Raw genomic sequence first — 18,913 nt, 5'->3', positions numbered from 1 at the left:
TGGATTGTGTGGTGTTGTGTGTGGTGTTGTGTGGTTTTTATGTTGTGTTGTGCGTGGGTAAAATAGTATTAGGTGAAGGTCCACAGGGTGGCTCTGAAAGTCGAAAACCAGAAAAGTTATAGGTAGATAGAGGTAGTGAGTTTTACAATAAAAGGTTTAAATCTTTACTTCAAAAATATGAAACCGAATTATATTCTACTTATAGTGATTTAAAGGCTGTATTTATTGAGAGATTCAATAGAACATTATTACATAATAAATAAACCAAAGTTCATCAATGGTGATCGCAATTGGGTAAATATTTTAAATGATGCCGTTGTAACATATAACAACATCAAACACCCAACAATTAATATGACACTTGTTGATGCTTCTAATAATCCAGATAAAGTTAAATACTATCTTAAATCTTTTAAGATTAAGCCTAAATTTAAATTCGGTGATAATGTCAGGAATGCTAATAAACGTAATATCTATTCTAAAGGATACACTTCTAATTGGAATAGAGAATTATTTAAAATTAAAGAAGTTCTAAAAACCCAACAACCAACATATAAGATAGAAGATACGAATGGTGAGATAATAGAAGGTAAATACTATGAGCAAGAATTATTAAAATCCGAGTTTGGTTTTGAATCTAATAATAAGGTTTTGGAATGTTTAGAAATCGACCTCCGGTCAGTTACAAATTAGATATATGTTTCTGTAAACAAATAGAAAAATGACAAGAAATAGATTCAATCAGGCTAAACAACAATCGGGGAACCCGCTTCTTGGATCAACTTCACCAAACAACTTAACACTAAGTAAGGCTCGCGGGTTATTCTTAGAGTATAACGATAATATTGACATGATGGGTACCTATAAAAATAAAAATCTGCACCCTCCCATAGAAGAAAAAGATATTGTTATTAAAGAGTATTGTGGCACTAACTTATTATCATCTAATAATAAATTAAATATTTTGAGTAAAAATATAACTGAAATAAGAAAAGGTGAATTTGATGAAGTTACAACTGGTCAACTAAATGCAAACATTTTCATGGCTTATCATCATCTACAATTGATGGGGTACTGTATGGATTGATGATAAGACAGTTGAACTAGTTTCTCTTAACTCATGCAATATATCTATACTAGCCAATAAGTTGACTGAAATTGAAAATAATATTGCTCGTTTTGGCAACAAAGTTTCCGCTGAAACCATTTCTAAATAAAATGAATTAAAAGTGGAGTTTGAAAACAATAAGTTTAATCAGACAATTACTAATACTCAATTAGGCGATGCATAATAACTAAAATCAATACTATTCTTTTTATTTAATCCTTTCTGTACAATAATTCTGTTATCATTACTAGGATCATTACTCAGTGCACACCATGATATACCTCTAATATCTATATTACCATCTTTAGCTACAGCACCAGCACCAGCACCAACTCTAAATAGAGCTCTATCATTATTATTTCTTTTTAATATTAGTTTAAATCCTAGTTCATATATAATCTTTTCTAAATCATTTACAAACCCAAATAAATTACTCAAATTAATCATCAGATACATATGACCTTGTTCTGCAGCAGCATGATCACCTTTGAGTCAACTATCTCTATTGCCTTGATTTCTAACAAAACCACTCTCATATTCATCATCAGTACTAGTTAATAATTTATACATTAGTAGATTAAGGTGACAATGATCTATATACTCAATAGTCCTACCACCACAAGTTTCAAACTTAATTGAACCAAAACAATGCCATCATGCGATAATTAACTAATCTGATATTAGTATCATTAGCAAAAACACCACCAGCAATTATCTGATACAAGAAACGCTATCTCTAGATATTAATCGTGTATATTTAAATGATTCTCTTCTCTTTTGAGAATAATATTAATGTTAGTATTAACTGTATTCATTAATGATAGATTATTTGGTTTATATTTTATAGCCTTACTTTTTTGTATATCATTATTATAACCATAAGTTGTATCCAAATTAAAGTCCATTTTTATAAGTTAAAAAATGACAGATAACTTAATTCTATATGAACAACAAAAGATGCATGAAACTCTAACTAAAACGAAAGAAGAACACATAATTAACTTTAGAATGAGAAAATTAACAGAAATATTTAACATTAGTGAACCGATACTTAACTCATCAAAATTAGGTTTAATTAGATTATCTGTTTGAACTCAGTGTTTAATGTGAATAGAAGGAATAAAGAATTCTTATATGATACCCAAGGTGAAACATGGTCAGATACCCGTATTTTAGCTGTTATACCAGGTGCATATAAATTAATCGAAATAGCAAAATTAATAAAAAAAACTAATGGTAATGTCATAATAGAACCCTAGAAGAATACAATGAAATGTTTAATGGAAATAAAACAAGGTGCAAATAACTATGACATAGAAAATTCAATAGCCCCATTACTAGGCTTCAGAAAAAAAGTATATGAACAAGGTAAATATACATCTCAAATGATTAATGATATAATGGGTTTTAGTGCTGTTAGCATTAATTGTAATGTTATAACTGGTGTTAAAGATAATGGGAATAATACTTCACACTTTTACTCTAACAGAACCACCAGGTTACTTGATAAATATCATACCAACTAATATCTTATATCAAAACGTAACAAAGGATAGAAAGGAAAATATTGAATTTTTTTTATTAAAGATGAGCATGGAAGACCAATTGATTTCAATTCGATGTATTGAGTTTTACTTTACAACTATTGTAACTAGCTGGTCGAAGACCCATCTGATTTAGACTTAGTCATCTGCGAAGCAGTTCCTGCTTTTCATAGTCACAGATATAGACTTAGACTTAGTCATCTGCGAAGAAGGGGCTTCGCCCTTGTTTCCCCAAGCAGTTCTTCATAGTCAGAGACTTAATCATAAATATAATTAAACTATAAAATTCTCCGATCCCAATCAATTCTTAATTTACCATCAATATTTCTATTTTCAGTTTTACCAATGACAATGTAATTATAAGGCTCAGCCCATACCTTTCCACATATACTACTAAAATCATCATAACTAAATTCTACTCTACTAAAGAAATCATGATATATAGCGGTGGTGGCTCTACCTCTTTGTTCAAAGAAAATAAATAGGTTACAATTCTCTCAAACATTCTGTCTATCTGCCGAGAATATAATTTGTTTAAGATATATCATATTACAATTACTATGTCTACGTCTACAGAAGTATTCAGTAACAACTGGTTCCTTACCCCGACATCATCAAAAATCATGAGTTTTTTAATATCTTCCGGTAGTTTTTAGGGTGGGGGTAATTTCTTTAAATCTTTAATAAAAACAATATCTTTATACTCTAAATTACCATTTTGAATACCAGTAAGACCAATGGTATATAATCTATCAAATTCCATATTAAACAAAAATATATACTTCAATAAGAATGTCTTTCCACATTCACTAGGACCAGATATTATACATCTGAAGGTTTCCGGGAATGTGCTATTAACGATTATATTGTTTTTTATTTATCCATGATTGTAGACTATCATTAACATCAATTAATAAATTAGATGGGGAACCGAGACCGGAGGTCCTTACACCAACATTATTTCCCCTTCCACGGCCACATTTTGAGCAGCGTTTATCTTTTTGTTTGGTTTTACTAAATATGTTTATATATTTATGGCTCTCTGACCAAACTGTGTCATCACTATCACTATAGGTATCATCTGATAATGAGGGTTTTAGTTTGTCATTGTTATGGGACTTCGTCCCTGTTTCATCATCGACATTGTCATTGACATCTGCGATGCAGGTTCCCTGATTGACATTGTCATCGACATTGCCATTGACATTACCATTGACAATGTCTTTGTCAGTAACATCAGCGAAGCAGGTTCCCTGATTGACATTGTCATCGACATTGCCCTTGACGTTACCATTGACAATGTCTTTGTCATTAACATCTGCGAAGCAGGTCCCCTGGTCTGTGAAACAGCTTCGCTGATTGTCATTGTCAACGTCATTAACTTCAACTTTACCTTTAGCTTTACAACCTAAACACTTTTTATATAACTGTGGACTTTTAACTTGATTAACTTGAGCAATCAATGCACTCTTTATTCTATAACCATTATCAAAAACATAGATCATGTATAAAAAATATGCCCCACAATAAGATTCATTATATTCCTGTATTCTTTTATCAGACCCTAGATCAATATATTCTTTTAAGAATAATGGCGCAGTCTTAACACCAAAACTATCAAAGTAATAAACCTTACCACCTCTCCTTCTTATATCTAGAACCCAATGAGTGCTAGACCCATCAATTGGGTGTAGATTTCCAATAATATTAAAGTTAGAATCATTGATGTTAACGGGAGTCTGATCTCTCATTACTATCTCAATTGGAGTTAGACTTATATTTTTAACTATACATTCTATTTCGATATTACTCATAGCTTTATTATCAATATTAAATTTATTAATGAATTCCTCAAAAGTTAGGGTAAGCATTTGTATAAAATCAACATTCATGCATAATTATAAGTCTAATTATAACTCTAATAATAAGTCTAATTACAACTCTAATTAAAAGTCTATTTATAACTCTAATTATAAGTCTAATTATAAGTCCATTTATAGGTCTAATTATAAGACTAATTATATGCCTAATTATAAACCTAATTTTAACTCTAATTATAAGTCTATATTTCGTTTATAAAAAATGGAGACGGGCCCTATAATTTTTATACTTGCATTCATAGCATTGTGTTGTTTTTTTTATACATAGTGGCTTACCAAGTAAATATACCAAATTGGAAGAAAGCTTTGAAGGGTTTATGAATAAAAGTCTAGTTATTTTTGAATTTGAAAAGTCGACATTGCATACTATTGCTTATGGTGCTATTAACACGAGTAAGACTTATTTTGTTAGACAATACTTAAAATTATATTGGCCAAGCTGTTTCACAGATCAAAATGAAATAGCTGAACAAGACCGGAAGCAAATAGTCATAGTATGTAAAGATCAAAAAGATTGGACCAATCTTGAGAAAGGCAAACCCTATGCCGATTTCAATATGTGTGAGATCACATCAAAAAATATTGACTATTTTGAAAATAGTGTAATTGTTATTGATGATATGGGTAATAAGTTAAAAGATGATATAGCTGAATTTTTTGCTGGTGGGAGATATGATGATATTCAAATGATGGTATTGGGGCATAAACCAGCTCAAATAGTTAATACGGCCAGAGTGAGTTGTGATACTATTTATAAAACAACTTTTAATGGAGCTGATCTATTTAAAAATTTTAATGAAATATATAAATAAAGTAAGCATGACTTCCATGGCATAATTAGGGAATTAAATAGAAGCTTCTATAATTGCACGGATAAAACAGCTGAAGCACTTCGTTATGGCTTGATTAAGTATAATGTTAAAGAACAACTATATATGACTGAACAATTGGTTTCATGGACCTTAAAACCCATAGTTTAAAAGATGAACTAGATAATGATGAGTTAGATAAACTTATAGAATATATTAAACCACTAATGATTAGTGCTACAGACAAAATACTATTAATTAAGATAACTATATATTCTACTTTAATTAACTTCTTACTTCAAGAGGTATTAAGATTCAAAATGATGTTCTAACAAAAGAAAAGCTTATTGCTAATGTGGTTAAGTATGGGGGGAGTATATCAATGGGTATAGGTAGACTCATGTGGATATGTAATACTATTAACCCTGACCCCGACAGTAAAAACCTCAGCACGAGTGGCAACACATACAAGTTATTGGATAAGTAGAACGGGCTCATTAATGAATATGGGTTATGGGAATCCCTCCATCAGTGAAACTGCTTCGCAGATGTTGGGGAACCAAGAGCGAAGGTCCTTTCACAATTGTTAAGACTTAGAACATGAACAGAATTATCAATAGTGTTCAACCATGGGACCTCGTCTACCAGGGAACCTGCGAAGCAGATGCTACGCCATACCCCCCCCCCCCCCTTGGGTCTTCCTCCGTGATGGAGTGGTATACAAGAAGTGTATATTGATGAAGAGACTAAAACTTTAAACAGAAAGTGTATAACTGTTTTAAGTGATCTATATAAAAATAATCAAAAATTTAAAGATGAAATTATAGATTTCATTAGAGATAAAACTGAATTGGGTGTGGATCAGTTTTTGGATAAAAGATTTAAATATAATACTCTTAATAATTTAGGTAGGGAAAATCTAAAAGAGTGTGTCCAGTCTAAAGATTATACTAGAAGTTTAATGAAAATTTTATCTAGTTATAGGTAGTTATAGCTAGTTTTAGTTAATTATAGCTATTTATAAGATAATATAATTTGAAATTTAAAATTTGAAATTTGACCTATTATAAATAATAAATGATGGAAACAACAGCAGGTTTAGAGTGTGAATATGAATGTAGATCACCTAGTTATTTACCTTTCCATTATAAAATGAAAGATAAGGATAAAATTATTTAGTGTGCATGTGGAGATGATAAATTGAGTGGTATTTGTTTGAATAAAACCCGTTCGAGGGCTAGGGGAATTGCTTCAAAAGGTTCAAACACCAGTTTAGCTATAGCCCTAATTCTTTTTCTAATTCTAATTCTGATTCTAACTCTAGTCTCACTTCTAACTCTAGTTTTGGTTCTAACTCCAACCCCACTTCTAACTCTAGCTGTACTTCTAACTCGATGATTTAACAAATAAAGTTTGTAAAAGATGTGGAGTTGCAAAACAAATAACATCTTTTGATAAAAAAATCTATATGTAAAGAATGTAATTCAACTAAAAATAAGTGTGAATAAAGGCTTATATAAAAAAGTCTCATAAAGATAGATTTGCCCAGAGGTGCTCATTCAGTTTATCAGCGAAGCTGTTTCACAGATCAGGGAACCTGCTTTACAGATGAAATAAAACCTATTAATGAATTTATTGAGTCTAATCTACGAAGTGGCTTTGCTAATCCAATAGATAAGACTGATTCAATAAATAAATCTAATCTGTTGGATGGCGAAGCGTCGGCGAAGCCGTTTTACGGATGGTCCCATAAGTCTGATGAACCTGTTTATTTTAAATACTATCTTATAGTTTCTAAAATAAAAGCTAAGGGTATAGATATAGATAAATTGTTAGAAGATTAGATTATCATATTTTTATCATTTAATCTTCTCATTAACATTATCATTATCATTATCATTATCATTATCATTATCATTATCATTATCATTATAAATATCATTATCATTATCATTATCATTATCATTATCATTATCATTATCATCACATTATCATTATCATTATCATTATCATTATCATTATCAATATCATTATCATTATCATTACCAATATCATTATCATTGCCACTACCCACTATCGTTATCATTATCATTATCAATATTATTATCATTATCATTATCATTATCATTATCATTATCATTATCATTATCATTATCATTATCAGTATCATTATCATTATCATTATCATTATCATTATCATTATCATTATCATTATCATTATCATTATCATTATCATTATCATTATCCTTATCATTATCATTATCAATATCATTATCATTATCAATATCATTATCTATAAATTATCATTATCATTATCACTATCATTATCATTAGCAAAAAGTATAATATAATAAATTTTAGGAAAAATTAAAATAAAGCGAATAGATCGCACGGTGCGCACAATGGAGCGCAAAATTAGAGTAGAATGTGTATGCGGCATATGCGGAACGTATGCGGATGCGCATGGTGTGCGCATTCATGCGGGTTGTGGCTTATTTTTGGTTTAAAATTCGGTGTTTCACTGGGTATACATTTGTTCATATAAATTCGTGAGGGGAAATAGGCCAAATTGGGCTGGTGGCAGGAGGCCCTGTTTTATCCACTACTCACTAAATAGAGCGGTTATGAGCTCAAAAATTGACACTACATCCAACTAATGGATTAAGTTCTTGACTAGGTTGAAAAACAATTTTTTTTGAAACACTATAGAGAGAGTTTTTGAGCTCAAGTTTTGATGACATATCGACAACTCTTTTCGTAGACCAACTAGGTCAAAAATTCATTCAATCTCTGACTTTATTCAGAATTTGATACTCCATCCTAGGCCCTCGAACTATTTGAATAAGTCCTTGACTATGTTGAAAAACAATTTATATTGAAACACTATATAGAGAACTTTTGAACTCGAAATTTGACAACGTATCGACAACTTTTTCCGTAGTCACGCTAAGTCAAAAAATCATTCGCTTTCGGACTCTGTTCCAATGTTGACTTTACTCCTTAGACGCTCAAACTAATTATATAAGTCTTTGACTAGATTGAAAAATAAATTATGTTGAAACACTAAATAGAGAAATTTTAGAGCTCAAAATTTGACAACTTATCGATTACTTTTTTTGCAGAAAAGCTAAGTCGAAAATTCATTCCCTTTCAGATTCTATTCCAATGTTGACATTACTTCATTACTCAGAGGTGTTCATTCAGTTTATCAGCGAAGCTGTTTCACAGATCAGGGAACCTGCTTTACAGATGAAGTAAACCCTATTGATGAATTTATTAAGTCTAATCTACGAAGTGGCTTTGCTAATCCAATAGATAAGACTGATTCAATAAATAAATCTAATCTGTTGGATGGCGAAGCATCGGCGAAGCCGTGTCACGGATGGTCAAAGAACCATAAGTCTGATGAACCCGAATATTATAAAAACTATCTTATAGTTTCTAAATTATTAGCTAAAGGTATAGATATAGATAAAATATTAGAAGATTAGATTACCATATTTTTATCATTTAACCTTACCATTATAATGATCATTACCATTATCATTATCATTATCATTATCATTATCATTATCATCATCATTATCATTATCATTATCATTATCATTATCATTATCATTATCATTATCATTATCATTATCATTATCATTATCATTATCATTGTCATTATCATTATCATTATCATTATCATTATTGTGATACTGGAGCTTACAGTATCTAGAAACTTTGTAACCATGACTAAACTATCTACCTATAAACACTCTATGCATATGTTATCTAATTACTGTCTTTGTAAATATATACCAATTGGTGTTAGTTGCTCTTTTGCAGCAACCTGTTCCGTTAAACATAGAAATGTGTTATTCACACATTAAGAAAGTGCAGACGATAAACTATAGCGATAGAAAACAGTCGCATCGTGGCCAATTGAGTATTACTTCACTATAGTGTTTTATTCCTATAAGAATAGATTATTCCGATGAGTCAAGAACTAGATAGATCAACCACATCTTCATCATTACACAACATATCAGAAATAGATAACCAACTGGTTTGGTCGAACCCAGTTAGGACTACATTAAACCCACAAATCACTAGACAACTCGCATTCTCAAACATCCTTCTTGACATGGCGCAGTCAGTCAAAACTCCATTAGGAGTAAACCCATTCTGGGAATCCGGCGCAACACCACCAATAGAATGGAGACAATGGTTCTCAACACTGAAAATGGCGAAAATGGCACGCGACAGTATTGAAGTAGATAAGTTACTCAAATTGAAACCACAACCCACAGACTTATTCTACCCTACACTACCAACATACGAAGAAGAATTTGAAGGAGAGACAGAAGACGAGGCAAGAAATAGAGAACAGCGGAACGAAAGAAGGAGAGTTGATTTTGAAAATGAATGCAAGATAATGGAGCGAAAAGGAGCAATGGTCGACAGAATACCGTGGGATGAAGCAGACACGAAAGTAAAAAGCCTGATATACCTATCACTTGGAGCGGAAGCAAGAAGAACATACCACCAGAAAAATCCACACACACAAATAGAAAAATGCACCTCAAATGAACTCGCACATGAACTCAACATCACATTCACTATCCCAAGAAACACCACATTTGACAGATTTAAATTCTTCAAATCCATGCAACAATCACATGAATCACTCGACACATTTTACAGCAGAATAAGGGAAGCAGGAGCACTATGCAAATTCAAAGAGTTAGAGGAAGATTTAGTAAAGGACCTCTTTATTTCAAACATGACCAACACATCAATCCAAATGGACTTGTTATCAGAAGTAAGAACACCACAACAAGTACTCAACTTTGCAATCAATAGAGAAAGAGGCCAGGCAAACCAGCAGGAAATTTTGAGAGCACACTCCAGCAGCACCAACTGGTCACAAGTATCCTACATTAGAAATAAACCAAGAACACCTTTCACTCAACGCCCACCACAACAACCAATATTACCAACTCCACCAACTGGTAAAATTGAACCCTTATACAAATGCGGTCACTCATTTATAAAAAATCACTTAAACATGTGCAAAGCCCAAAATTTCACTTGCAAGATTTGTAAAAAGATCGGTCACTTTACAACAATGTACAAAGCCCCAATGCCAGAACGAAGAAACACAACGTTCAGACAGGACTTCAGGAAAAACACACAACAACAACAATCAACACCACAAACGAGAAGAGTGAGACACGTGAAAGAACAGGACATTTGCGAGGAGGAACAAGAAACAGAAGAAGAAACTGTCGATCCAGAAGCCGCCTTATACAAAAAGGAACTAATGGAAGACTGGTCGTCAGTCAATACAATAAGATCTGTGGAAGTGAAGAAAATAAACACCATATCAGTTAACAAAACAACTGGAGGTGAATGTTGGGTCAAAACAAACGGGAAAAACACAGAAGTGGATTGGCTAGCAGACACTGGTTCACCTCGCTCATTTTTAGAATACACAAAAGCAAAAGAATTCACAAAACGAAACAAAGAAAGCAAAATAACAATGTTCGACGAGAAATCAAGATACAAATGTTTCAACAATCAGGATATAAAGATCTTAGGAGTGTTGCACATCACACTTAAATCGGGGGCATGGACAGCAAAAAACTGTAGAATACTGTTGGTCAAACATCTACCACAACCAGTTATGGGGAGAGATATTCTACAACAACTGGGAATAGTCCTCACGGCTACAAATCCAACCGGTAAGATAATCAACTTAGTATCAGACACATCGACAGAACAAAACATAATAAAATGGATATTCAAAAAGTACCCACATCTATGCACAAGACTAGTACGTTCAAAAAACCATGTGGCAAAATCAACTTTCAAAGAAAATTTCACACCAACACAACACAAAGGTAGAAGAGTCCCACTTCACTTATTAGAAAGGGTAGAACAAGAACTCGAAAAACTAATCGAGGATAAACAAATCAAGACATTGGAAAAGTGTTCAGATGAATACTTCATAAGCCCCGTAGTAATTACTGTTAAAAAGGACAAAAGCGTTAAAATTGCACTCGACTCTAAAGAATTAAACGACGCAATACACAAAAACAAATATCAAATGCAAAGCATCGATCATTTAATAGACGCAGTTGCAAACTACATCTCTGAACGGAGCACAGAACAAGGAACATCTTACTTTTCGAAAATAGATTTGAAATACGCCTACAGCCAAATACCATTAGATCCACAACTACAAAAACACTGCAATTGCAACATATTAGGAGGAAAAGCAACAGGCACATGCAGATTCTTAAATGGATTTTATGGACTAACAGATATGCCAGCAACATTCCAAAAAACCATTGACGTAACACTTAGAAATTGTCATAATAATTTTGCTTTCCTAGATGACATACTAGTAATAACAAAAGGACAATTGGCAGATCATGAAAAAGAACTTGACAAAATATTACACCAATTGGACAAAGAAAACCTAGCAATAAAATAACAAAAATGTGAATTTGTACAGAAACAAATAACTTGGCTAGGTTATGAAATAACACCAACTGGTATAACGCCTACAAAAAAGAAGTGCGAATCAATCAACCAATTGGAAACACCCAAAACATTAAAACAACTCAGATCATTCATGGGATGCATACATCACCTAATAAAATTCACACCAAGACTAGCAGAATTTTCTGAACCACTAAGACCACTGTTATCAAAAAACAATACAAAAGCACAAAACAAACTAGACTGGAAAGATGAACACACAGAAGCATTCGAAAACATCAAAAAACAAATAATAAACATTACAGAAAATAAACACTTTGACATAACCAAAGACACAAGAATAAAAAGCGACGCAAGCAAAAAAGGCTTAGGCGCATGCCTGGAACAAAAACACGGTCAAATATGGAAACCAGAACCAGTTGCGTACGCCAGTAGGTTCCTGAACAGATTAGAAGAAAGTTACAGCACAAATGAACTCGAACTGTTAGCCATAGTTTGGGCATTAGAGCATTTTAAATATTACCTATATGGAAATAAATTCATTCTCCAAACGGATCACCAAGCATTACTGTCAGCACTTAAAAATAATCGAGGAAACAAAACATACCAAAGCAGATTATCAAGATGGGTAGACAGACTACTCCCGTTTAATTTTACTATAGAACATATACCGGGGAAAAACATGGGTTTCGCGGATTATTTAAGTAGAAATCCATCAGGCGCACCATCGTCAACTAACGAGGACGACGAAAAGTTTGTAATAAACCTAATAGAGGAAATGAAGCACGCAATTTTAAAACAAAGCATAAATTCATTTGGTTCAAATAAACCAACTGGTAATTCAAACCAATCAGAACTCAAAATGAACGAAATGACGTCAAGCATGCTAAAGAAAACACACACACAAAAGAAAACGCTTTTTGCCATAGTAAATCTAAAAGTAAGTCGCTTCTTTCTCACTCTCTGTTAACAAGAATCAAACCAAAATTAATCGCAATTACAACCCGCGCTCGTCCAAAATTAAACACATTTGAAATTCCAATAAACAAACGATTTCGTGGCCCAAACAAAAATAAAACTCCAATGGAGATACAAGTCCCAAACAAAAATGTGCGCGACAATAGCACACAAACTGATATCGAATCCAACAAAAGCAAAGGCCTATCCTCCCTTATTCCTGATAAACACGAAAAACTATTTAAAGCTATAGACGACAAACCAACACCCGATTACATATTTAATCTTATGAAAGTATTTAACGAGGAATTCATAGCAGAAAATTCAAAAAAGGACCTAGGCCCCATTATCGACCTCGTAGAAAAACAAGACTGGCTCTCACTGAAGAAAACAAATCCCATATTTTACAAAATTCACCGCGACCTTTCAGTTACACCATCGGGTTGTCTTTTATATGACAACCGTCTAGTTATCCCAGCTAAATTAAGACCGATGGTTCTTCAAACAGTTCACAGCAAACACCCAGGTCAAGCGGGCATGTTGGCCCTCGCGAAATTAATATGGTATCCACACATTCATAGTGAGATCGTCGCACAGGCGCAGAGCTGCAAGCATTGCATCGAAAAAGGTAAAAATTTAAAACCAATAACTGCAAGAACCAATCTAGGCTCACTACCAACACTAGTAGAACCCAACGAAGAAATACAAATGGACTTTGCAGGTCCAATCCCATTTAAAAATAACACACAAAATAACTATATCTTAGTAACAGTAGATAGACTATCGAGATACCCACATGCAGAAATATTCAACAACTGTGACACAAACACAGCCATAGAATATCTCGAAAGCTACTGTAAAGTGCACGGAAATCCACGCTCAATTAGATGTGACCAAGCACAAGCATTTAAAGCAAAAGAATTTGACATATTTTGCAAAAATAAAAACATAAAACTTATACAACACCAGCTGGTGACCATAGAGGCACGGGTATGGTAGAAAGACTAATCCAAACAATAAAAAGAAGATTAGCGGTACTAGATATAAACCCAAACTGGTCTAACACAACACTAACCAACAGGCTAGCGAACATCATAGAAAACATCAGATTAATACCCAACACTACAACAAAATTATCACCTTTTGAAGCACACTTCGGAAGAAAACCAAACACTGAAATATCGAACATCACAACAAAAGCATCACACAAAAACCTCTCATACAAAAATCTAACAAACTACTGTTTAGACAAGAAAGTGCTCACGCAGAATGCCCTCACCATGGAGGAGATCTGGAGACGAGATGGTGAATCGGAACAAGAACTCGACATCACATACCGAAGTGACAATGATAACGTAGACACTCAACCGTCGACACCTGCAAATTTAACACCAACCGGCAGTCACCAACTGGTAGAAGTAACTTCAAGCGACGACTCAGAAAATGTACCGCTAGCCACAACTTCCAGAACAACAAAGTCCCCACGTAAGATATATCCATCTGAAATTCACTTCACGATAGGTGATAAAACTACAAAATACATAAAAACACGAAAGAACGTCGCACGAAAATCACTCGCAAGAAAAACAAAAGAACCTCGTAATACACTGGCACCACAATGGAACATAATACAAGACGGTACCATCACTAATTACTCACCACACACAATAACCATAGACACACCACTTAGAAAAAACACAGTAATAAGAAAAAATCAACTTGCTATAGTAAACGAACAAAAACCTATCACAGAAACAATACAGGAACAACAAAAACCAAGACTAATACACATGGTAGCATGTAAAACAGTTGGTGAATATAAAAGAAACCAAGAAAAAATTAAGAAGTTTTGTTTAGAAGAACCAAAGCAACAGAAGGTAACAAAGATGACTCCACCAACTGGCGGACACAAAATCCAACAAACAAATCCCAGGAACACACGTCAAAGAGCACAACCAACCAACTGGAGCCCAGCTAAAGTTCGACAAGTAGCAAGCCAAAATCAGCGTAAACAACAACAAAAGAATAAAAGCCCGACAACAACCAAGAAACAGAATCGGACAAAACAGAGCGATTCCAAAAAACGACCGCGATCTCCAAAAGCCAACCCAGGAGAGACATTCAAGCAACGTTCGAAAATGATGGCATTACAAAGCACACAAGAACACGAACAAAACAGATCATTCATACAGGTAGACACAAATGCACTACAACAATCACCAAGCACAATCACTTACTAATTCGTAGAAAACGAATCACCCCAATCTATATTCGCATCAAGCGACCCGAAAGACTTTATGATCACATCACCGGACAGCCCACCAGTACAATTCGATAGAAACAATGCTAACAATGAAGTAATCAACAACCACGACTTCAAATCAACTAAATCAACTCCAAAAATCGATAAAACAGTTGAAAAAATACAAAGACTAAATGACAACACAGCAAAATTCAACAACCCAAAAGTGACATTTCTTGACGCAGAGAACAAAACCAATGAACAACACGAAATTGCAACCATCCTACAAAAAGAACAAGCTAGATTAGAAAGAGATCAAGCGAACATTATCTCAATACTTCCTGCACCACAAGAATCAGCCAACACAGAGGCACGCAACAATGACACAAGGAAAGAATTTCCACTACCAACTGGTAAGGAAGCACAACCTGGAAACAATAACAACAACACAGACCAATTGGTAACAGAAAACAACAATAATACAAAAGATACAAGCCCGGAAGAACAACCATTTGAAAGAACCGAGCCCGCATCACAAAAGTCGTACAATAGTAGCACGACATCACAGGAATACTGTACACCTCCACTATCCCCAACAAGTGAAATATCTGACATAAACTCAGCTGACATAGAGGCACTGAATGAAACATTGTGAAACACTGTTTCATTCCAGAGTAGGGGAAGTCTGATACTGGAGCTTACAGTATCTAGAAACTTTGTAACCAAGTACTAAACTATCTACCTATAAACACTCTATGCATATGTTATCTAATTACTGTCTTTGTAAATATATACCAATTGGTGTTAGTTGCTCTTCTGCAGCAACCTGTTCCGTTAAACATAGAAATGTGTTATTCACACATTAAGAAAGTGCAGACGATAAACTATAGCAATAGAAAACAGTCGCATCGTGGCCAATTGAGTATTACTGCACTATAGTGTTTTATTCCTATAAGAATAGATTATTCCTATGAGTCAAGAACTAGATAGATCATCCACATCTTCATCATTACACAACACATCAGAAATAGATAACCAACTGGTTTGGTCGAACCCAGTTAGGACTACATTAAACCCACAAATCACTAGACGACTCGCATTCTCAAACATCCTTCTTGACAATTATCATTATCATTATCATGATCATTATCATTATCATTATCATTATCATTATCATTATCATTATCATTATCATTATCACTATCCTTATCATTATCATTATCATTATCGTTATCATTATCATTATCATTATCATTATCGTTATCATTATCATTATCATTATCATTATCATTATCATTATCAATATCATTATCATTATCATTATCATTATCATTATCGTTATCATTATCATTATCATTATCATTATCATTCGGATAAAGTATAATATAATAAATTTTAGCAAAAAATAAAATAAAGCGAATAGATCGCACGGTGCGCATAATGGAGCGGATAATTCGAGTAGAAATTGTATGCGGAAATTGCGGGACGTATGCGGATGCGTATGGTGTGCGCATTCATGCGGGTTGTGGCTTATTTTTGGTTTAAATTTCGGTGTTTCACTGGGTATACATTTGTTCATATAAATTCGTGAGGGGAAGTAGGCCAAATTGGGCTGGTGGCTGGAAGCCCTGTTTCATCCACTACTCACTAAAAAGAGTGGTTATGAGCTCAAAATTTGACAACGTGTTGACTTCTTTTTTCTACGACCAGTTTGATCAAAAACACTGTCGTTTTCAGACTCAGTTCAAATTTTGACACTCCATCCAAGGCCCTCCAACTAATTGAATAAGTTCTTGACTAGGTTGAAAAACAATTTTTTTAAAAAAAATATAGAGAAATTTTTGAGCTCAAAATTTGACGACGTATCGACTGATCTTTTCGTAGACCAATTAGGTCAAAAATTCATTCAATCTCAGACTTTATTCGGATTTTGATACTCCATCCTAGGCCCTCAAACTATTTGAATAAGTCCTTGACTAAGTTGAAAAAACCATTTTGTGTTGAAACACTATATAGAGAGCTTTTGAGCTCGAAATTTGACAACGTATCGACTACTATTTCCGTAGTCACGCTAAGTCAGAAAATCATTCGATTTTGGACTCTATTCCAATGTTGCCTTTCCTACTTAGACCCTCAAACCAATTATATAAGTTTTTGGCTAGATTGAAAAGCAAATTATGTTGAAACACTAAATAGAGAGTTTTCAGAGCTCGAAGTTTGACAACGTATCGATTTTTTTTTGCAGAACAGCTAAGTCGAAAATTCATTCGCTTTCAGGCTCTATTCCAATGTTGACTTTACTTCATAACCCAAAGGTGTTCATTCAGTTTATCAGCGAAGTTGTTTCACAGATCAGGGAACCTGCTTTACAGATGAAATAAACCCTATTAATGAATTTATTAAGTCTAATCTACGAAGTGGCTTTGCTAATCCAATATATAAGACTGATTCAATAAAAAAATCTAATCTGTTGGATGGCGAAGCATCGGCTAAGCCGTTTCACGGATGGTCTAAGACCCATAAGTCTGATGAACCCAAATATTTTAAATACTATTTTATAGTTTCTAATTTATTAGCTAAGGGTATAGATATAGATAAATTATTAGAAGATTAGATTACCATATTTTTATCATTTAACCTTCTCATTATCATTATCATTATCATTATCATTATCATTATCATTATCATTATCCTTATCCTTATCATTATCATTATCATTATCACTATCATTATCATTATCGTTATCATTATCATTATCATTATCATTATCATTATCATTATCATTATCATTATCATTATCATAATCATAATCATTATCATTATCTTTATCATTATCATTATCATTATCATTATCATTATCCTTATCATTATCATTATCATTATCATTATCATTATCATTATCATTATCATTATCATTATCATTATCATTATCATTATCATTATCATTATCATTATCATTATCATTATCATTATCATTACCATTATCATTATCATTATCATTATCATTAGGAAAAAGTATAATATAATAAATTTTAGGAAAATTTAAATTAAAGCGAATAGATCGCACGGTGCGCATAATGGAGCGCATAGTTCGAGTGGAACTTGTATGCGGAAATTGCAGGACGTATGCGGATGCGCATGGTGTGCGCATTTATGCGGGTTGTGGCTTATTTTTGGTTTAAATTTCATTGTGTTTCACTGGGTATACATTTGTTCATATAAATTCGTGAGGGGAAATAGGCCAAATTGGTCTGGTGGCTGGAAGCCCTGTTTCATCCACTACTCACTAAAAAGAGTGGTTATGAGCTCAAAATTTGACAACGTGTCAACTACTTTTTTCTACGACCAGTTTGATCAAAAACACTGTCGTTTTCAGACTCTGTTCAAATTTTGACACTCCATCCAAGGCCCTCCAACTAATTGAATAAGTTCTTGACTATGTTGAAAAACAATCTTTTTGAAACACTATAGAGAGAGTTTTTGAGCTCAAGTTTTGACAACGTATCGACTACTTTTTCCGTTGTCACGCTAAGTCAAAAAATCATTCGCTTTCGGACTCTATTCCAGTGTTGGTTTTCCTCCTTAGACCCTCAAAGTAATTATAAAAGTCTTTGACTAGATTGAAAAACAAATTATGTTGAAACACTAAATAGAGAGGTTTTAGAGCTCGGAGTTTGACAACGTATCGATTACTTTTTTTGCAGAAAATCTAAGTCGAAAATTCATTCGCTTTCAGACTCTATTCCAATGTTGAAATTATTTCTTAAACCCTCAAATTATATAAATAAGTCTTTGACTAAATTGAAAAACAATTTATTTTGAAACACTAAATAGAGAGGTTTTACAGCTCGAAATTTGACAACGTATCGGTTACTTCTTTC

The sequence above is a fragment of the Convolutriloba macropyga genome, chromosome 6 (assembly GCF_964194025.1).
Source record: "Convolutriloba macropyga chromosome 6, txConMacr16.3, whole genome shotgun sequence".
Classification (NCBI taxonomy): Eukaryota; Metazoa; Xenacoelomorpha; order Acoela; family Convolutidae; genus Convolutriloba; species Convolutriloba macropyga.
Note: the sequence above shows the minus strand (reverse complement) of the source record.